The sequence below is a fragment of the Pseudopodoces humilis genome, chromosome 5 (assembly GCF_049639895.1).
Source record: "Pseudopodoces humilis isolate 2021_Gansu_Grassland_sample_001 chromosome 5, ASM4963989v1, whole genome shotgun sequence".
In the NCBI taxonomy this organism is placed as follows: domain Eukaryota; kingdom Metazoa; phylum Chordata; class Aves; order Passeriformes; family Paridae; genus Pseudopodoces; species Pseudopodoces humilis.
Window position 1 is genome coordinate 33,540,897 of NC_142204.1, and position 23,194 is coordinate 33,564,090.

Genomic DNA, 23,194 nt, shown 5'->3' on the forward strand with positions numbered 1-23,194 from the left:
AGAATTTACTTCATGCTTTTACCAATATTTATGAAATTTGGTATAAATAATAACTCTTTTATATTATTTTTTTCAGTTTAAATAATCTTGAAGCACTTGGGTATTCCTTTCATGTCTGTCATTTAAAATATTCTGTCATTTATAATATTTAAACTTCAGTAAGCAAAGAATGTATTATTTTTTATATGAGGAAGAAATACACTACAAGTTTTAAAAGGTTAAAATTTTTCAAAGAACTTTATTATGAAGGTATTTCATTGTGGTAAATGTCGTTGCCATAAAATTTTGTTTGACTTCTAAGAAGAAAATAATAAAATTTACTTTAATTCAGATATTAAATTCACATATTACATTGGACATATTACACATTGGAAAACACAGAGCCAAAAAGAGGGAAGTGTTCAACCATCAGATATGCAGACCTTGACGCATTCAAATATGTATTTTTTTAGATATGTACAGATGTATGTTCTCTTCCAGGTTTTCCAGTTTATCAAGATTCAAATGCAATATGCAGTTCTTTTTCTGCACACTTTTTAGTTAATAAAAAATAGTTGCGCTACTGTTCATAATGAATTATTATAAATAGTATTGCATACTATTCATAATGAATTATATGATTCATAATGAATCATAATGAAGCCTTTTTGCCATCTTATATTAATGGTGCTCATATCTGGTGAACAAACATTTTTTTTCCTGTTGTAATTCTGATATATTAGTAGGATCACACACAATTTTAATTTCATATCATAATTCAAAAAGATGTCCATGTAGTTAGATCAATCATGTATAAGAATCTGGAATACATCTTATATAATTATACATCCTTATTCACAAACAGTAATAAGAGCTATTAGCTTTTTATCTTCTAATCTTATCTCTCATCAGAGATCCTTGCTTTTAAGAATGAGAAGGATACTAATGCTTTTCAGCAGGCAGTATTTCAGTGCTGTATCAACACACAGCTAGTAAGCCCCAAGTCGACTGAGCCAGTTGTACAGACATGCAGTGCAGCACAACTGCAATACCAGCTCACACCTTTCTGCTCAATGCAATGGAGAAGGGATGTGTGTCCCACCAGCTCTGGGATCGAGCTGGCTATAACTTCTGTAAGGAAGCTGAATCACTAAATAGTGATTCCAGAAGCAAAAACAGTCCAAAAGGCTCAGAGCTTGCCTTTGAATGTTATGAATTCAAATGGAATTAATAAGCTACAGTGCCACACACTTCAAAAAGTAGAGACTTGAACTGAAGTCTTTACCAAGGCACATTAAAATCTTGTGACTAATTCCCAGATTATGAGATTTATGAGATTGGAAAAGACAAGCCACAATTCAGAGATGGAAAAATGGCAAATTTTATACTTGTGAAAGGAAAATGAACTCCCATTGATTTTATAGGAGTATCAGTTCCCAAACCTATGTTAATTATTATGAGAAAATAGTGTAGGACAAGTGATTCTTTCTCTTGAAGACTTTAACAGGTATTTTATTTCTAAAAGCAAAGATCCATCCATCCATCCATCCATCCATCCATCCATCCATCCATCCATCCATCCATCCATCCATCCATCCCCTAAAGGATCAGGAAATCTGAAATAATAATTAATAAGAAAATTAAAGAAACAGCTTGCTAGGAAGAGACCTGTACATTGAAATATTCAATACTAAGGTTTGTAAATATTCAGGGATTTTATTTTGTGGGACTGAGGCTGGTCCTATAAGTGAAAAAAATTAGTGGCTGAAATAGTGCACACCTGGAAGACATCTTCGAGTGTGATGTCATCAAAACAAAACCCAGTTCATGTCCTCTGGTTTCCTTGGAAGATGTGTGAGAACAATAGACAGATTTCACACCTAAAACACAGTCCTCAACTACTGTATATCACAAAATGAGATAGCATGATAGGGTTTAACAGTGATAGAATGGAAATAAAATGAGTCCATGATAAGTCAATGATAACTATGAGAGTTCCCATACTTGAAAAAAAAAAAAAAAAGCATAATTCTAATATTTAGGGAGAGTACAGCTACTTTTGGTTTGAGTTTTGTTATCACTAAAGGCTAATAATAGTCTGATTCATATGAAATAAAAAGTCCTTTATTGCAAAACACTGCTTTCATAACCTAAAATTTTGAGGACATCAGAAAAAAATCAGATGTAAATCTTAAATTATGTTATAAGCAACAAAGACATCTTTGTGGACAGAGCAGTGTATCCAGAACGTTACCAGTTAGAAATGACTGGCAGCAGCAGGAAGACCTGAGTATGTTCTTATCTGAGTTCAGCAGAATGAATAAATCAATTGCTGCAGCCCTTTATGGTCAGTGTCACAGTTAAGCAAGAAATGAATGTGTCAGCTGTCCTTTAATGAAAAACATGCAGTATCAGAGGGAACGCTGCTTGCTACCTCGCTGAGGCCACATCTAGTAGCGATACGAGAAACCACCACCGTGCTGAATTCGTTACCCAGTCTGAAACTGCTGCATACGGTTACTTTGCAAATGCTGAAGAGACTCCATGTAAATTAACACCTGCTCTTATGACTTCCCCATGAAACCTGACAAATTATTCCATGATGAGAATATACCTGGGAATTGCATTCCAAGATGTACAACAGGAATATAAAATATAAAATAAAGGTATGAAGGATCATTTGTACATGAGTTAGCTGAGAGACTCATAAATCTTTGGAGCTCAATCTCATGATTCAATAATGAAACTAAAGTTATTTTCTTAAGCAAGGATAGTTTACATATTGAAATTAAATCACTATGGAGGACCTATTAAAAATTTCTCTATGTAAATTATGTGAATCTTCATTAATTCTACTGCAAATAGAATATAGTACCAAATATACGATATTCTGGGGATAGTCCTTCAGCACTCCGCACACAATGCAATTTTATGGAAAAAAAATGGGATGAAATCCTGAAAAATCTGTATAAATCAAAGTTTAGTGTATGCTGCAATAAGTGCTAAAAGTATTCTACACTCTGTTAAGGGGAAATTAAATGAAGTGTATGTAATGAAGTGTATGTAATGAAGAAGTATGTAAAGCTGCTTGATAGATAGTAGATAGATAGATTGCAGCATAATTGATACTCGAATCTGGCCAAACTCACAAAACATGCAAGCTCAGATGGGAAAGCTATCCACAACCTGACACCTCTTTTGCCTCTTTTTCCATGGAAGATTTTCTTCTGAATCAGAAAGTGCACACTCCTCTTATGATTTTTTAAATTAATTTTTGCCACTTTCTGTTTTTTCAGTCTATTCAGCACAATCTTTTGAAAGCATTGAGGTTGCCTAAAGGAGTCAGTCACTGTAGATGAGTTATAAAAACTGTCTATTCATTACTGATCTATACATTACTGTCAGATCAGCTATTCAAAACACAGCTCACTTAAAACCTAGGGAGCTATGTTATCTTCCACCAGGTGGCAAAGACAATTGCCCATCCATTTCCACTGACATGTGGCCACAAGTGGATTTTCTCACTAATCTCCAAGTTTTCAGAGCTAGGTAACAAGCAGAAAAACTTGGATTTAATTACAGTGTCAGAATGTGGTCTGTCCCTTGCTACTGCTTTTAGGACACAGTTTGTTAATTAAAAAAAAAAAAAAAAAAAATTGGAACCCAGTCTTTTCATTATCTAATTATCTAGTATTAAATATTAAGATTAAAAATCAGTCTATTTTCCATCAGATTAAATGTCAGCATTATTTGACATATTAAATTTTTTCTTGCTGTTTCTTCAAAGAAAAAATCTTTTGCTATAAATGTTAATATAATATGTAATTTCAAAGAAATTATGGTATCAAAGTACATTAAATATGCTTTAGTCATAGAATAGCTTAACAATTTACTATTACTCTCATCTTTATACAAACTCGTAAAGCTAATCTTCTATTCTTAAGGGAATTTCAGGAGGCACTGCGAGAACTTCCATATTACAAAAGGCAAACTTAGCTCCAATTCTTAGCACAGAATTCTTTAGAACAGAATATTTAAAGTTATTTATAATGAAGAGTGAGAAAACTTTTTAAAGCACGTAATATTTTACTTGTGTGTTCAGAATATTCATTCCAAAATTGTAAAATAACTCTTTGCAGATCGGAATTCATAAAAACAAGAAAAGGTTTTCTTCAGGCCTGTGCCAAATGTTGTACTTAACCATCATAGGAACTCTGAGCACTTGTCTTCTAAATCAAGATCTGAATGCTTACCTTTGATGGGTATTTATTCCAGTTTTTCAAAAACTGCTCAGCTTCCAGATTTACAAGCCTGAGAAATAATGAAAGCTGCAAACATTTAGGGCAGGAATAAAACATAGATCAAGTTCAAACACTCTTGTCAACTCAACGTAAAGCAGCCCTATCAGCTTAAAATAAGGTTGATATGGCCCTATCAGTCATATGAACTTTCAGCATAAATTTGATCACAGGTCACAATGATTCAAATGTTTAAATCAGATTATTTTCCCCTGGTTTATAGTACCTCAGCTGTGCTACGGATGTCTTCTTCATTTCAAAAATCATGATCTGTTCCATCAGCACGGGGAGACTGCTGTCACTGCATATTATTTTGACTGTGATATATCTTACAGACAACATCACCTTTTTTTGATTTACATTGACAGGACCTAAAATACATAAGTGGAATATTCTCCAAGGCATATAATCAATTGCATCTGCTGCATTTCTGGTATTTCCTTTGCCCTGTTTATTCCATTACCATCTCTGCTGAAGCTGTATTATTATTATAAATGTTTCCAGGAACATATGCTGGCATCATCTCACAACACTGTTTCTAGAGCACTAACAATTTAAAACATCAAAAGAATCTCAGAAGTGTTACTACTTTATTGTTCTAATGTTCAGGTTTTGTGGTAAATAAGGTGATGAAACATACACACCAAAATCCTCTGTAGTATATTGTTGGTTAGTACAAAACAAGGTAATAATGACACGCCATTTTCAAGAATAATTTTAAAACTCTTATTATGTTGGAAATATGGTAAGTAGATATTTTTTTACATGAGAAAAATAAATAGTGCTCAAATACTAAAATCAGCTAACTTCAGGGAAAATGCTCATGTAAAAATCAATATCCTCAAAAACTATTTGTGATAATATGACTAACAAAAAGTGAAAAATTTTGGTTTATTTTTGAGGAAATGTGTGTATGTGCATTATGTTAATTATGTGTTTTCTGATATAAGTACTCCCATGCTGTTAAATAGCACAGTTGAAAATGAAAGGATTGTGTTTAAGACAGAGAAAATTATCTGGGAAAAAAATCTGATAAACTAAAGGGAGCTGAACAGTAGAGAGGAAAATCTATGAATAATTTAAATTAAACAGCATGGTCTGACATAGCTTTGATAAAATTATCAGTCTGAGTATTCCAAAATACAATAGTATTTGTTAATGTGCTTATCTTAGATAAATAATGTTTTATGAAGAATATCTGATATAAATACCATTAAACAGTTTAACTATGGTATAGACTTGTAATTGTTCCAAATGGTTATAAACAAACAAAAACTCATTAACATCTAATGTGTTCAGGTGAAGAAAGAGAACAGTCAGGGCAATTATTTTCTTTTAGGCAACTGAAGAAATGCTTTGTTGAATGAAGCTAAAATGTTCTTACAAAGTTAAATTCTAAAAGAAAATGGAGAAGCTTGTTGAAGTTTATCATTGGAAATGGTACCAGGAGCAGTGAAAGCTAATGAAGAACGAAAAGAATTATTGCATTTGTGAGCAGCTCATTTTTGAGCTGCCTACAACTCACTCATGATAGCACCAAATATGCCATAAACTCAGCTCCATACCAAACTCCAGATGTGTGTGGACTGCGAAAGTTCAGCACATTAAACCTGTTTTGCTTGTACATAATTTATATTTCTTAAAACTCGCCTGGTCTACCAAGATTACTGAGGATTTCTTTAGACTGAAAATAAGTCTGTATCAAAATTAATTCAAATTAAATTCCAGAAATTATTTAAATATCCTTTAATTGACAATTTAGCTTGTGATAAAATAATTTCATTTCTTTTTCATTTTTTCATCTTTTTTAATTTCTTCATCTTTTTCATTTCTTTCTTTTTTCATCTTTTTCATTTCTTAAATCACTTAAACTATACTTTAGAGTTATTAATATAAAAAGTGTGTTGAATTTATATACAAGTGTTTGACAGTTTTTCCATTGCAGGTTTTAATGGTGCAAATTTCATCTGTCAAAAAATCATATTAGTATAACCTAGGTACATATACCAGGTAAATACTCACATACATAACATTTTCTTTAAGTCCTAGAAGAATACAGTTGCTTCTAAGAGGTGTCCACAGAGATGGTTTCTGCCACTCACTTTCTGGGGCTCCTGAAAGCCAGGCTTTCCAGATTTCAGACAAATGTTAATGACATTCAAAAGCCTCCTTTAAGAAAATAAATGGAGTCAAGAATGAACCAACTATAAATCCATTATAGGATCCACTAAATAAAATCCCTATAAGTAAATCGTAGAATCGCAGAATCAGAATATCCTGAGTTGGAAGGGACCCATAAAAATCATTGAAGTTCAACTCCTGAAAGAAACCCAACCATCCTTGTTAGAATTATGCAGTGCCAGGACAACAACTCACCCACACAAGGATGCATGGCAGGTAAAGTATCTACTGAATCAAACTTCTTGCATTTTTCCTGTGCTTCTTTTCCTCATTGCTCTGAGGTCATGAAAATAGATATTGATTTTAAAATCATATTTCAAATAGGGAACTTTAAATTATTTGTCTATAATTTTCTCTACCTTTCACAGTATCAACACAGATTTCCTCTCAAATTGTGCAAACATCAAGTTAAAATTCTTACAGTGATTTGCTAGCAGCCATGCATATTTTTGTATCTTGATTGGCAGGCCTATACTTAAAACAATTAACTAAAGATTATGTTTTTAAGTAGTTATTAAACCTTCCATAAAGCTTGTCTAGTGTTCTGCAGGGCTTTTTAACATTATTAATATTCAGAAAATTATTTCTTGATGGGGAAATATCTTTTGAGAAATACCTGAGTGCAGCTTCTGCAAAAAGTAGAATAGAATGTAAATTACATATTTCAGTTAGTAACAAAAAGAATATTAAGACTGGCAGTCAGCCATCCATTATATATTATAGCTATAATATTTGCAATACTTAGTTGGTTCACAATTGCTCCAGGAGAATTAACTTCCAGTCTAGAGCAGAGAAATGCCAGCAGCATCTTGTTTTGATGAAAAAAACATACAGCTTCTCTGAAAGAACAAGTGGGAAGCAAGTTTCACACAGCTTTATTAGCCACTTAAAGATAGTTCTAGAGAGTCCTTTAAACGAGAAATTGCAGGATTTCTTCTATGTATCAAGTCTTTAGTGGTGTCAACTGTAAGCCTAAAAGGAATGTTCAGTGGCCTGATTTCTTCTGTATATATCATATATAAATATGATATAGAGACATAGAGACATAGAGACATAGATATAGATATAGATATAGATGATATAGATATAGATATAGATATAGATATAGATATAGATATAGATATAGATATAGATATAGATATAGATATAGATATAGATATAGATACAGATATAGATATAGATTAGATAGATAGATAGATAGATAGATAGATAGATACTAGCAGATAAGCCCATAGGTAGGACTCAGCATCTTATTATAGGTGCTTTTAGGAACAGACAGCCATCACATCATATCCTGGATTGCTCTACCTAAGGCTGTTGTTAAGCATTGAAGTACATTTTTGGCCTTTACCTTATCGTCACATATGACATGCTAGGACATCCTAGCATACGGAAAAGATTTTAAAGACCTGGAAAAGGATATATGCTGCTCAATGTCTGTTGAACATACAAACTGCTATAATTTGATGTGTAAAAGAGATCTCTGAAGCAATGCTAGTTCAGATTTAGATGCACTATAATGACAAATTTGATTATAGAACTGAATTTTTATTTTCAAAATACAGCTTAACTTCACAGGTTTTCTACCAGCTTGTTTCTTCTTGAATATTTAAATGTCCAAAACCAGTTATTCCAGAAACATAGGGCCTCCATATGGAGCATTAAAGTATAAGTAAATATATTTTAAATTGAAAACAGTGTTTAATTGAACTCATTAATGGCTGCTGAGTCTGGAGAGAGAGGTAAAAAAAACCAGAAAGACAGCTCACCAGACAGGTTCTTCTAATCTTGCAGGATATTAATCATGTCCCTTGCAATGAGAAAATTCTATTAGCTGTTACATTTAAAATGATGTGCAAAAACATTGAAAAGAGCTTATTTTAATAACAACATTATATTGAAAGTTTTTAATGGAACAATTGGATTCAATACAACACGACATAAAACACATTTGCTATATATAAATAGGTATATAGGAGCTCTGTAGTTGGGTGACTGGATATACATTTGAATGTGTATTTGGGCAGTCAGGTTTGGGTTTCTTTTACTTCATAAAGTGACTGTGTCCCACCACTACAGCTCTAATAATTGAGCAATAGCCTCACAGTGAAAAGATTTTTATACACTGGAAACATCATACATAGTGAAAGAACCAAGATAAATTAACAGTCAAGGTCATTTATGTCTCAGCTTACCAAACTTACTGCAACTGAAACATTCCTGAATGGTATCTAAACTGCTACATTTACCTTGCAGCCAAAAGTACAATCTAAATCGGAGTCCAGACCCACCATATTTTAAGTACTTCATTAAATGTTTGGATTCTATGTCCATAACAAAGCCAAACATCATTAATATAAGCCACTTAAGGAAATTGGGCTATATTATAATCTGTGTTCACCACCTAAATTGTGTGAAGCTTTCATTTTCATTCAGGAGACTGCAGAAGCTTTCTGCTCCTCACTTTGCCCAGGATTCAGAAGGATCTGATTTTAGACATCACACAGCAAACCAGTTTTATTAGCAATTACTAACTAGTAATTTTTCCCACTGAAAAGTACTGAAAACGAAGGTGCAAGTACTGCAAGACAACACTCTCTGCACTCTTGCAACAATTGCAGACATATACATTTGAGTTTCATGTCTCTGACAGCCCATTAGAAAAAGCTTTATGTGGAAATTTTATGTCTCCTTTCCCTCCACAATACAGTACACTATTCAAATATCATAAAGTTTTGGGGAAATTAATCTGGTAGGAAGGGATACTGTACTCCTGATGTTTTGAGTACATTACCCAGTCATTCTCTGTAAGGCCATTACTCTCTTTTCCATAGATACAGAAACAAATTCAATGAACTGTCAGGCCCTGAATTGTGGCTCCTGCTCAAATGGTAAGAAATATTTTGTGCTTGCCGCATTGAGAATAATCACTAGAATAAAACCAAACAATCTCATTCAATATATGTGTTTCAGTGACTTTGATATTCTTCACAATATAGTTCTTGTATATATTGGATTTTTTATTTCTTTTTTTTTGTTTGTTTCTGCTAGGCTATTGAGTAAGAGACACTTTGAATGAGAAACTTACAATGACGGCTCAAATTACGTTTTCCAGTTATGAATTTAACCAGACAGCTATTGGAAACTACAATTGGTAAATACTAACTGTTAAAAAAAAAATCAGACACGATTAGCTGTGTAATATATACATATATATTGCATTACTGTAAAAGCTCTGTTTTATTGGGTTTTACTAACCAAGTGCTGTTTCAAGTGCTTATAAAATCTAACTACGCTATTAAACCTGGTTCTTTAGCCTGAATGTGATGGATTATGTATTATTCAGTTACTATTTGTGACTTGACCTGGATGTTGAGATTGCTAGCATATGGCTGTGTTTTGCTACTGGCAGAGCTGGATGGTCAGTGTCCTCCTGGCTGTGCGTCAGTGAACTCACGCTGCACTAAAACCAGTAAGAGAAATACACTGCACAACCCTCCTGTAAGGCTTCATCATACAGCAAAGACAGCCTTTAATCTTTTGTAAAGAAGTCAATGGCTAAACGTGACTGATAGCCCCGCCTTCAAGGTGACTGAAATTTAAGTCTAGACTCATGGATTCACAGAACTTCTGAAGTTGGAAGGGACCTCTGGAGACTGTTCAGTTCAACCACTCTGCTCAAAGCAGAGCTAGCATACAATGTCTTTTAATACCAGCTTCATTAAGGAATTTTAAGATGCAGGGCTGCTTCTTTGAATCAGATAACCAAAAAACCAAAAATTCATTTTTGGTGCCATTAAGAAGTCTTGCCAAAAGAGACCATTAAAAGATGCTTTTCAGGTAAGATGTTTTGTGCCCAACCCAATCTATTATATTCTGATAAAAAAACAAAGTATTGTTGTCCTTGCATATCCTGCTTGAACTTCAAAACACATTAATTTCTTTAAAATTACCAAATTTCTGTTTAAAAGGGCTCTTGCACACAATAGTATTATTACAGCTTTGAGATTTACTCTGCCTCAACTGAACACAACAGGCTCAGGGAAAGAAGTTTCAGCTAACACATTATAGTTCAAGCTGGAGTACGTGCACAGTGAGCAACAAATGCTCAGATGATCAGTAGCGTGCAGAATATGCAGTTTTGGTTTATGTCTGATCCATAACAGAGTGACAAAGGAAATCCAGCACCCATTGCCTTTGGAAGGAGTGTCTAATGTGAATCTGTGCTAAATTACTACCCCATGCAAAGTATTCCACCAAAAGTATTCACCAAAATGAGTCCAGAGTTTCCAGATGCTTTTTTTTTTTTTTCAGTAGAAAGTGTTCATTCTTGGTTTATAGAACTAAATCATCACTAAAATCACAATGACTTGGGACCATCCATACAAACACACAGAGTTAAAAGTGTGCCTAGGGAAAATGCCTGCATAACTACTTGCTAGATTTAAGCTTTGAGTGTGAGGAAAATGCATGAACAATAACTGAATCTCACACATTTCCATTTTTAGTCTGGAACTCCCCATCTCAGTCTGTTCAGAAAGGTTTCGAATTTTATTGCCATGGTAGTAAAAACAATGACCCAATAGTAAGTCCCCATCCAGCCAGTGAAAATTCTGAAACCTAGAAGGCTGATCCGGTAAGATATTTAAACCCATGTGATTCCTTAGTACAGAAGCAGTCCCATTGAAGTAAACTAGAACTGTTTCTTTCCTTGAAAGACGCCTTCTCTTAAGGTCCCAGTATTCTGCCAAACTGAGACCTAAGAGAAAGTGTCTCATAGAAAAGAAAACAGCTATAATTCCTATTTTCTGTTGGGGACTATCAATTTCTTTCCCTAAGTTTTTACATCTGGGCTCAGACTTGCTTGCTTAGGTAATTCAACTGGCACTAGGAACACATAGACTTTTTTTTAAAGAAAGGCTAAGTTGGGGAACAAAAAACTTACAATGAAAATAAAACAGCATAGCTGAAGACCAAAAGGAATTTTTCCCAAACAATTCTGAGGCAACTCTCCAAATTATTTGTGTTCCAGTAATCCCCTACATGCAACAGATCATTTCAGCATAGTTAAAATTATTCAAAGAGCCAGTGAGCTCCAATTGTTCATAATAAATTGAAAACAAATTATTTACCAAAATTTTCTGGAGAAGCTTTCCCTGATGATTCAGTACATTCCCTAACTACACCTTCAGAATACATTTTCATTCAGAGAAGATGAGCTATTTCATGTGGTCAGATGGCATCCTTGTTCAAACCTTGCTCTGGAATGGCAGACATCCTTAGGCAAATTTAAACACTAACAATTTCTAGTTGTTTCTGAGCTCTTTCATCAGTAAAAACAAGTCAGCCTGTAGAGATGCATACTGCTTGTAACTTAGTATACTATCAGTAATTTATTTTTTCATTCTTGCTAATGTGTTATGCTGTCAGGTGACATTGGAGTTGACTTTGACTTTTGCCCTGTTTATTGCTTTCTGACAATAACATAATGAATTATTGCTGGGTGTCTAATTAATAGCATACTTTTTCAGAGGGAGTTTTATGACTCATTGAGACCATAAAATCATAGTTATTTGACGACTCACCCTATATTGTTTTGTTAGAAAATTCTGATTTATATGTCAAATACTGAAATTTAGTGAATTTAATCTGCTTCTAGTTTTGAAACAAACAGGGAAATGCATCTTGTTTTCACATCTTGCCCCTCTAATCACACTCTTTCAAGACAAATATCCATTACACATTGTACACAACCTAGAATATAAATACAACAAAACCTAATAAGTGTGTTTATGATACCACAACTTGTTTTTAACAAATGGATTTTGAAGACCCTCAATCCTGGGAAGGTAATTGTGTAATGGGGTCCATAGTAGCTGTAATCTGATTAGAGAACTCGTAACATTAGTGTTGACCATGAATTTTGAATATATTCTTTTTTACTCAATTTTTTTTTGTTTTAATACAGTTAGATTAAAATTTTAAAATATATGCTACTGTAATGTAAATTATTGCAATGTATAAAGCAAATTTTACTGTCACTAGTATCTTGTTAATTTTATTTCAATTTTTGTTTTATTTGATTGTTTCAATTTGTTGATAGCAAGAACCTGAAGGAGCCACCCATTATATCAAATATACATTCTTCTTCTTGAAGTAAATCACATAACACAGTCATCTTAAGCTTCCCCATAAAATCATTTAGGCATTTTTGGCTCCCAGTGTTGAAAAGTGGTCCAAACCTCATTCATCTAATGGGTAAAAACCTTTATTTCCACCCTAGACCTATACATGACCACTTTGCTTACCTATGTTCATATGCCAAGCTAAAATTTAGTTTGCAGCTAAAATTGTCATTTTATTCCCTAGTGTTCAACTTTATGAGCTTTTTAGAGAAAAAAAATATTTTCCAACCTTTCATTCCACTAACATAATTAAGAAAATCCATTCTAGCCTCGTCTCCTACAGTTTGAAGATTAGCTCTCCAAACTGTAACCAGCCAACAGCCTTTTCCTATACTTGTGAGAGCTGGAAAAACTTCTAGACCATGGGGGAGAAGAACTGAATCCATTCTCCTCTGAATTGCATCCAGTATCTTGCACTGCTTTCTCTTGTGGAAATGCCTCTTCTTGTGTTATGTTACCTCTATTTTCAGAGCTGAATCATGTTGATAGCTCACACAAACCTTCCATAAATTAAAACACACATATTCTTCACATGCATGATCATGCACGGTATTTTATGGAATGTTATGTTGTTTAAATTATTATTATTAATTAGTTTTTCCAGTTCTTCTTTACGGAATTGCATCTGATTATACCTTTTATTTTATTACCATTTTTCTACTTACTGTGAATTTTTTAATCCAGACAGTCCCGAGACCCACCTCTGCAAAGCTTTCCAAAGTGGTGTATGCATACAGGCTGCTTCTTTTTCAGTAACTTCTCCCCATTGCCTTGTTCATCCTCTTCTATATATTTCTTCTGAAGTCCAGTTTAACTAAAAGATCTTCAAGTGAAATCATTATGGGAAAATACATGACACTTTCTTTGCTTACAAAAGGAATTACCAAAAAATGTACTAGTTTTGTCAAATATAATCAGCCTTTGGTAAACCATCTTTCCATGTCCTCGAGTGTCTTCATTTGTTGTCTTTGTATCATCTGAGAATAATTTATTTAAACTAAGCTATATTCATCTAGTCTTCTGAATGACTTCTTCTTCCTTTTAACCAACAAAAAATCAATACTAACAAAGATATAAACCCTGCTGTTGACAAGAAAGAAAAAGACAGTCTTTTAATCTAATGGAACCTGTTACATACATGTTCAATTCCAACACTCCCCAAATATGTCATGCTGCTCACCCTGATCTCTAAACCTGGATTTATTCCCAAAAAATAGTACAGGAAACTGTACAAGTTTTATCCGCTACTACCATGCCTGTGCCCTCACCTTTACCCAAAAGGAAAAAAGTAATGAAAATAGTATTTAATTTGAGGAGGTTTTTTTTCCTGCTCACTGAAGTCCTCAAGAGCTGATTAACAAAAATATTTCTTGGTGTTCTGGTTATGACCATTTGTATGCTGGTACAGAGCAAGCATTTACTAATACTGGCTCAGTATTAGTAAACATGCATCAGCTGGTAGTAATTTCTCATTGTGCTAAAGCATTACAATGGGAAAAGCTTCCTATGCAAGTACAAATATATCATGTAACTGTCAGATCAAATTAACTGAAATTAAAAAAAAAAAAAGCTAGGTGTTTTTGAAGCCAGTCAAACTCAACTTTTGCAATACAGTTCTTTGAAGCAACTGAAAGCTGAGCCCATTTAAGCCATGTGCTCAGCCTTAAAGTGAATTCCTTCCCAGAGAAAACCTCGCATTGATTTTGGTATAGAATTTGTAAAAAAAATAAAAAAAGGACAAAATTATCCAGAAGCTTTGTGTATTCTTCACCTAATACAAAAGAAGAGGAAGAAATAACAGATGAGAAAAGAAGTGTTCCCTGAAAATTTGTAACTCACATAACGTTAGACATTTTGGTGAATATGGCCAAGTGACTAATATGTATAATTTTAATTGCTGAAAAAATATTTCAGATGAATATTTGGCAACCATTATTTAGCAGTTTACTTAAACTTCCTTCTTTCCTCAATGATTAATTTCACTTGTAAGCTTTTTTACAATAGTGTTCATGAATGTTGTGGAAAACAGACTGGTTTATAGTTTGAAAGGTATGGATGGAACAGTAGCTACTGAGCTATAGGAAATTCAATTTTTTTTTCAGTAAATGTAAATATATTAAAGCTAGGAAATAGAGAGCATTTAACTTCTACTTTGTCATTCATCTTTAGAGCTATTTTATGGGGTTATTTTTGTTTAAAGAAAATAAAATATGGATCTACTTTAAATTATTTTTAATAAAATATACCGACAACATTTTTTTTAAGTATCTGGTAAAAAATATTCTAAAAGATACCTTATGTCAACATTTCTGTTTTGCTTAGGGTAAAAAAAATACCTCTAAATCTTCCCCTCTGGTAATATCACCTGTTAATTAACCACAAAAATTCCAGCGGTATGTCTGATGATGTAACATGGTTTAAATCCGTGTGACTTTCAGAGTCCTGCTGAAATTTGAACATTTTAAAATAAACATCTTAAAGCCACATCCTAGGTTTAGGGATTGAATTTGCCTTCCAGGGATGTTGTTTCCTTCCATTTTATTCATTTGGTGAAAGAAGGCCCATCCCTGATCCCAGTAAGTTTTCTGGACCTGGAATCCTGCTGGTTCTGGTCCGTGAATATGATTTCTGCCTGTCTCAGTGAGCCTCTCTGCCCACCTGCCCCCCATTCCTGCCCTTCTCCTTCTCCAGCTATTCCCTCTCCTCATATGTATTAATTCACTCTTTGTGCACCATATTCACGTGCAAACTGGATACATATTAATGACCAGTCCTGACTCTAAACACCCTACCAAAACAAGAAATCTAATAAAATTACACCTAAATGGGTTTTTTAAGGAGTTGCATTTTATAGTAAGGCATCAGCAGTAAAGACATACTATTATGCTAGACTGAAAGTCAAAAGTTACTTATTTTTCAAGGGTACTCCACATATAATCCTAACTAAAATCAAAATGTAAGAAAACAGCTCAGTCATCAAAACTTGAGTGAAAATCTATGCAGTATATATCTTACTGCTGCTGAATATGAACACCTGGGGGCAGGGGGCCAGATCTTTTCTAATACTGCTTCCCAAGTCTCTTTTCCTGTACATTTCCTTTGAAGCCTTACGTAGCTTTCAAGTGACAAACCACACGCTTTTGAAAGATGTCACTGGCCTGGTTGGAAAAAACAGAGTGGGAGAGGCTGACAAAGTCAATGCATTTTGTTTACAGAAATTTTGCCTCAGTGATCAATAACCATGCGGAACAGAAAGATGATTTTATTCTCCCTTTGACATGATGCCAGCTCCATTGCCTAAGGACTATTTTCACTGTCAAACATGTTTTGTTCTAGTATCTATAGCCAGTTTAACAGCAACATAATGTTTTATACTCAGAGGTGCCAGCTATGCTTTCACGTTTGATTTGCATTTATTCAATAAAACGTCAGTATTCTAATATGCTGTAGCACCTGGCTTTAAATCACTGGCAGCAACACAAACCTGCTGAATAACAAGTTCAGACTCAAAGAGGAGATATCAGAACGTGGTTTTACTGCTGAGTTCCATTTTCCAGAACTCAGTCTTCACAACAGAACATCAAATATTGTAGCAAAGGTTATCATTCTTCTGAAAGTATTTAGTAAATATAGGTACTTGGGGAAGCTTGAGGAGAAATAGGCAATACTGCTGTAAAGTAAACATACCTTCTCTTCTCCACTTAGATTTAAAAAAGAAGGTGTAAATATTGATGGGGTATGGGCATACAAGAAAGCCCACATGTATCTGGCTGTCATGCTGACATTCACTAACCTTTATGTCAGGAAAATATGGATTTAAGGTTTTTAAATTACTAGTCTGTGTTTATTTTTCTTTTGTAAAATCAGTTTTTCTTTCAGATTTTCATAATAAATTTCTGGACTCATGACTAAATGTTATCATCTTACCCTGCTCAACAATTTGCATACTGACAGCTGACCTGCCGTGGCTGGGAGATAAAATGTATTAGCTCAGTGATGAGAAGTGCTAAAAGTGTGATGGTGGTCAGGGAGACCTTCCACTTGTTCAGCAGCTCTAATTCAGTTCCATTTAGCTGTATGTCCCTACCTTTAAAATATGTCTCTGTCACAGACTCCCAGACATAGAGGTGTGGGTTTGGTAGTGTTAAGTTCATGAAGAAAAAGCTAAGTAGGTGTGACTGTTTATGAAAAGGAATAATTCTAGAGAAACAGTAAGTTGTTTCACTGAAATGGAAATATAGATGAAATGTGAATTTCATGACCAAGATTTAACAGGAAGCTCTGGGTTGTTTTTCAGTTTTGGTTCATTAGGACAAAAGTCTTAGAACCTGATCTCCTGATGTTTTAGCTAAGAAAACACAGCTTTAAAAACTCTGTCAGAAGTGGTAATTATGTCTATACAGACATGTCTTTAACTAAATGAGTTCAAATTTTTCCTTCATGTGGAATCGGGTAATAAACAGCTCATTTATCACTGTCCAGATCCTAAAGTTAAGTCCTTATTTCCTTTTATGTTTCTTTCCCCACTGCAAACTAATGGCACATTTTTCTTAAATACAGACTACATAATATATATAAAAATTTAAAATAATAAATCATTAAAAAGCAAGCATTTTGCAACATAGTTGTTTCTACTTGGAAGCCTGTAGTGTAAAACTGTGTCATTTCCAATTACAGTAACTTACTACCTGGAAAAAATGGACTTTGGAAGATAGGAACCAGAATTCATAAGTGTTTTTACCAACTTGGTGGGCCAGCACCGGGTCAAGGGGCCAGAGAGGGTTATTATTTACACAAACTTTAATTTAGTCCCTTGTGTTAAACCAATGCTTTAGGGATGAACTGTTGTCTAACAGTAGCTCACCAGTTAGAACAAATAGATTAATTCCTAGTCCAGAACCAGCAGAAGACTGAACTGCTGTGAAAATGGCCTTATCCTGTGATTTTTTTTTTCTCCTTTTTTTGATTTCTTTATTCACGCCCTTCCACTTTTTGGATCAAAAAGCCCAGGGGACACACATCCCAGCTTTCCTTTTTAGTTACTTATAAACACCAAGCTTTTGGAAAAGACATAGGTTATCAAATCACTTAAAATTTTGATAATATTTTAAAGTATTAATATATGTGAATATTTGAAGAAGGGCAAAAACATGGATGTTGTGATCCTTCAGGCTGGAAGAGATGTTTTTCTTTTAGACATGTACAAATCTTTTACTAATTTTTTTGCAACACTGTCATTCATAAAAGGGTTTCTGCTTTGGATATGACTCAGAAGAAATGTTAAAAAGCTTGAAGTTTTGTTTGCCAGAGCATCACAAAAAATAGGCGGTGAAATGCATGGAAAAAAAGTTGCTTTATAGCTTTGTTTTTTCCTCATGGAACATAACAGAAGGAAATGTCAGGGCTTTCAGAGGGAAACAGTTGATAGGCAGGTGCTAAAATAATTCCACGAAATTGAATTTGACTTGGGCAATTATAGTGTTGACAGCGTGTGTACGTGTGTGCATATATGGGGTTTAATAAATTGTTTGGCACACCAAGTGATTAGAAATAGGCACCCAAATTTAATACAAGATTTGGTACAAAAGAACACAAAAATTGATAAAGCTATTTAGCAACAACACAGTATATTTTTCTTTAAAAACCAAGTTAGTTCATTGGTTGGTTGAATAAAATGATATTGCAGGATGTTACACCTGATCTATTTTCATTTTTATCCTGTTGACCAGGTAATGTTAATTTTGTGCTTAGTAAAAACAAGGACATGTTTTCCAGGAAATAAATAAATTTAGGTTTTTTTAATTAATTGTTAAAGAAAATAATCCCTGGAAGCCACAGCAGATTAATTTCTGCTTATAATTCTATAGGGCCTAAAATTGTTCTAGAGATCTTTAGGGACTTAAGAGAGTCTACTCACATTTTCTCAATGCCAGTAAAATTCTTGGGTTTGGTTTTTCAATTACTGGAAAATCATCTCCATGCACTGATCATAAACAGGAGAAAGTGGAATTTTTTTATTTTTTTTTTTCAAATATGCACACAGCTAGATATTTCTCCTGAGTGATATTGTGAATTTGAACCTTCTGCAGTTTTACTTTGGTATTTTCTCTAGGGTCCACAGAGAAATGTGAAAGAGTCTGTGCCGAATATCCTGAATACTGAAACTTTTTGCAAAAGTGTCCTGGCAGTAGCTTTAAACCATTTTGCTATTATTTCTGAAGGAAATAATTTCATAGAAGCATTCTAGCTGATATAGGCTATCTGTTCAAAGATTCTCATTATGCAACAGTTACAGAGGGGATATCAAGGTCATTGAACCCATTCATCTAATATTTCCCTCTTACTGATATAATAGTTTTACTCGGCATGATCACTTTGTTACTTACCTTGGAAAATTGTTGAGTTGTTGTTGTTTTTTTTTACTACAATTATGCATATGTAATATTACATTTTTCATTAAAAAAATATTAAAATTGCATAATAAAGTAGGAAAAATATGCCTTAAAAATGAAGGGAGTGAGAGTTAAAGGTCCTGACCTATACATAAAGAAAGGAAATTACTAGAAAATCTTGTCCAACACACCTAGATAGAAAGATGTGACCACTTGGATGAAAACAGGTCATGTGATGTCTGTTTGTGCAACTTTCTCATGCTGGAGAAAATGTGCACCACTTCTATTGGTGTGTATGCATTTCTGAACACTGGAAAAAGGAAACAACCCCCCTTCCCCCCAGTATCCAATAATCTTAAACTAAGTGGAAACCCTCTTATCTTCCTGACTTTTGAAGCTTTACTTCTCACTCTTCACACCACATGTATATAAGAACTAAAAGCAGTTGCTTAGAGGAAGGAATTAAGTTTACAGATATATTTTTATTTTGGATATTTATTAACCTTTACATTTTACAGTTTTCAGAACTGGTTGTCCACTTTTTTCCTTAGAGTAATTTTCTAGGTTGAGAATGGATTTTGTTTTCTTTTCTTTTGTTGCTGCACATTACCTTGCACGACTGCTTGGATTTAATTTGTGCAGCACAGGAATAACTCTTACCTTATTCTCTCTTGTTAACTGTAGAAATACTTCCACAGGGGTGAAGGTGGGTGCCATTTCCTGACAACAGAATGAGGTGGATTGGGCCCAAAAACATTCTTCAGCATTTAGACATCAGTTTGGCAAGATATGAAATTATGGAAGATGGAACACATCAGTTGCCAACAGCCAATCTACACATTCATGCGAATCTACAGCTGGAGTGATGTAGATAAGCGCAGTGCAATTAGCAGAGCTGGAATTTAGACAGAACAATGGAGCTATCCCTCTTCCTCTTGAAAATATCATCAGGAGACTATTCTTAATGGCAAGTAATTAATATCTTGATTAAACTCTTCTGTGAAAAAAATTAAACTCCAACATCATGGACAATTATGCAGGAACATTAATTTAATTAATATTGGCAAATAAGGAAGAATATAATCTATTAAAATGTCAGCATTGCTTGTTTTAGATTCTGAAAATATCCTATTTTATTGAGGTATATTTTGTACAACTGATGTTCAAGGAGTAGATTCTGAAACGTTCTCTTTTTTTTGGTATATGCCTACAGATAATGTAAGGCTTTTATTGAAGGATAATTTATGGTTTATGTCTTACCGCTCATATTTAAAGGAGAAAAAAAAGCATTTTACAAGTCCACATAAAAGAAAAAGTATCTGATATACAACCCTCAATTCTGAGTAGGAACACTATCCTGTTACTTCCTTAAGCAATAAACTACCTTTTTTGTTGATTTACATCATTCAAAGCAGAATAGTTTCTAAAAGAATTTATACCTTTCAAAGAAAAAAAAGTCACTTTAGACCTGCCCGATCACAGGAACACATCCTGTCAACAGCTCTGCAACAAGATACAGCAGATAAATGGTGTGTAAAGAATACTAATCAGGTTTCTGTATAAACAAAGTGCGTCCTACACTTCAGTTTCTGGAAGCTCATTGTCCACACATTTCTCTAAAACAATAACTCCCGTTTTAAAAATCCTTCTTCCTGGGGTAAAAGATAAGCTTGCAAGTTAGCTTTCATGATGTGTTTTTGCAAGTACCAACTCTGCTGCTGCTATCAGCAAATTCTCAATTTGTGCAGCTTCAGTGATTTCACAGTTGGGTCATTTGAGTTTCTGTCCTTCTAATATTTTAGTAGGTGAGGTAGTGTGTGCATGTGGATGGCTGTTGGGGGGGAGAATCACTTCTGTGGCCAAATGTGTTGGTATTTTAAATGTTAAGGTTGAGTCCAATAAAAATATTAGAAGCAAGGACTGCACACTTGCTCATCTCATTTCTCTAAAGCACAGAACAAAGGATGCTGAACACTCGCATATATAGCATATATAACATAGCACACTCGCTGAATTGTTGAATACTTATATCAAACCAGCACCAGCAAATGCAGTAAATTCCTATGAAGCAACACTTCAGTGTACAGACTCAGCAGCAGGAGGTCCAGCGTGTCCACTCTAAATTCTGAGCTCTCAAAGTCCAAGACACATGAAATCTAAGGCATACTAATTACAGGTCAAAGTAGAACTGTGAAGTTTCAAGTCTTCTTGTTTACATATTGACCTAGAGAAACAGATGTTAAAGGGTGTTTTGTTTGTATTTCAACTGATTACTTTTTAAGCTATAAATTACATTCTGCAAGGGGAAAAAGTTTTCTGCAGGACAGTGTGAAGAAAAAAAGCAGAAAGCAGAGAGAGGAATGTCAAAGGGCAAACAGTCCCAAATTCTCTGTCCACACAAACTAAATTCTGTATGGATTCCTATTCAGAGAAGGACAAAACAGAAGACCTTCAAATTCCAGAACCCTCCTCCAAGAGCAGTTAAACCTGAACTTTTTCCATCTCCCTAAACTTAAAATTTAACTCCAAGTTTTGATCTTCTTGCTAATTCTTTCTGGTAGTCTAAAGACTAGTAGGGAAGGAGAGAGGGTACTTGATGGTCTTTCAGACAACCTACTGTAAAAACATGGGGATTATCCTTTATCTTCTGCCCCAAATATTTTTCCAATGAGCCCACTCCCAATTCTTATAAATGATCTAAGGCCCTGTCTCTTTTCTCCCTGTGGATGACTCCTTACCCCCCTGAGTGGTTTGGAATGACATTAGAAATCTCCTCTGACATTATCACTTCTTCAAAGCACCACAACACCAGATTCCTGCAATAGCAAAGATCATCATATCCTCATTCCTCTAAACACCCATCCTACCACTAATTCCTGAGTTGAAAATGCCTCACCTTGTCACAACACCCCTATTTTCTCTATCAGAAGTTCACCAAATAAATCCTTGTCTCCTTTCACATTTCTTACATAAGTCACTTAAAAATAATTGCCATATTGAGCCTTCTGTTTCAATGCCATGCTCAAGCAGCCAGATGTTATTTCTTACCTGTTTCCTTCAAATTTTGTCTGTCACACCCCTGAATTCTCTACTTATAGCTGCTGTGAGTGCCAAACTCATCGGCGAAACACTGAATTTCCCATTTGGTTCAAAATCCTCTAAAGCCTCCTGAATCATCCTTAGAGAGGTAACTGTTCACTAAATCCCTATTCTGACCCAGCCATTCACCTAGGATTAAATTTGACAGCCTTATTTTTCCCAGGGAATTAAAAAATCCAGATATAAGAATCCTATAGGGTTGGACCCTATGAAAGGAAAGGGATTGTAAAGAACATACTTGGAGAGGTGGGAAACAAACAAAACAAAACCAAACTAATACTCCTATATTGTTTTCTTAGTCTCTAAGGAAGAAAATGGACACTAGGATGCAAGGTGTATATGCTCAAGATGTAGTTTTCTTTCTTTTCCAAGTTTCCCTTCTCTTTCCACTACACAAGGAACAGGCTCCAGGCAATGGCAGCAGTGAGAAGTCGTTCCCTTTGTGTCTCACCTATTAATTTGGTCTCCATCTCAGGCTGCTTGCTGTACTCAACACAGCTCACCGACCAGGCAGCTTTTTCTCTCGCCAATTCCTTGCGCGCAATATACTCTCACACACACAGTACTCTCTCCCAGCAGGGAGAGAGGCCAGGGCACTTCCAGCCATGAGAAGCTCTGCTCCTGGATATGCCAGGCACACTCAGCATGCAATCCAACTCAGACACCTGCAGCCTTCCTACCTGAGACCATGGGGAGGCTGTGGAGAGACTCAGGGCAGGCTGTCATGTAATGGAAAAGAGAGAGAGGTTGGTAGGTGTTCACAAAACTGAGACATTTCACACCAAAAATAATATTGACTCTCAAATAGACCTGGACATTTACAAGATCTGAGAGCACTTTCCAGCAGTTTGCCTCAGGGAAAAAAAACATAAGGACCCACCATTTCTCTACACATTCTGTAATTGCCATGGCAGGAGAGCCCACTGTGGGGCTGGAAGTCTGACACAGCCCACTCCAGCCAAGTTTTCCAGCAGCCCAGCCCAGGGACCACAATCCCAGGTGCATGGCACAGAGCACAGCCTCAACAGCACGAGGTACCGTTTCTAGTTTAATTTCTCTC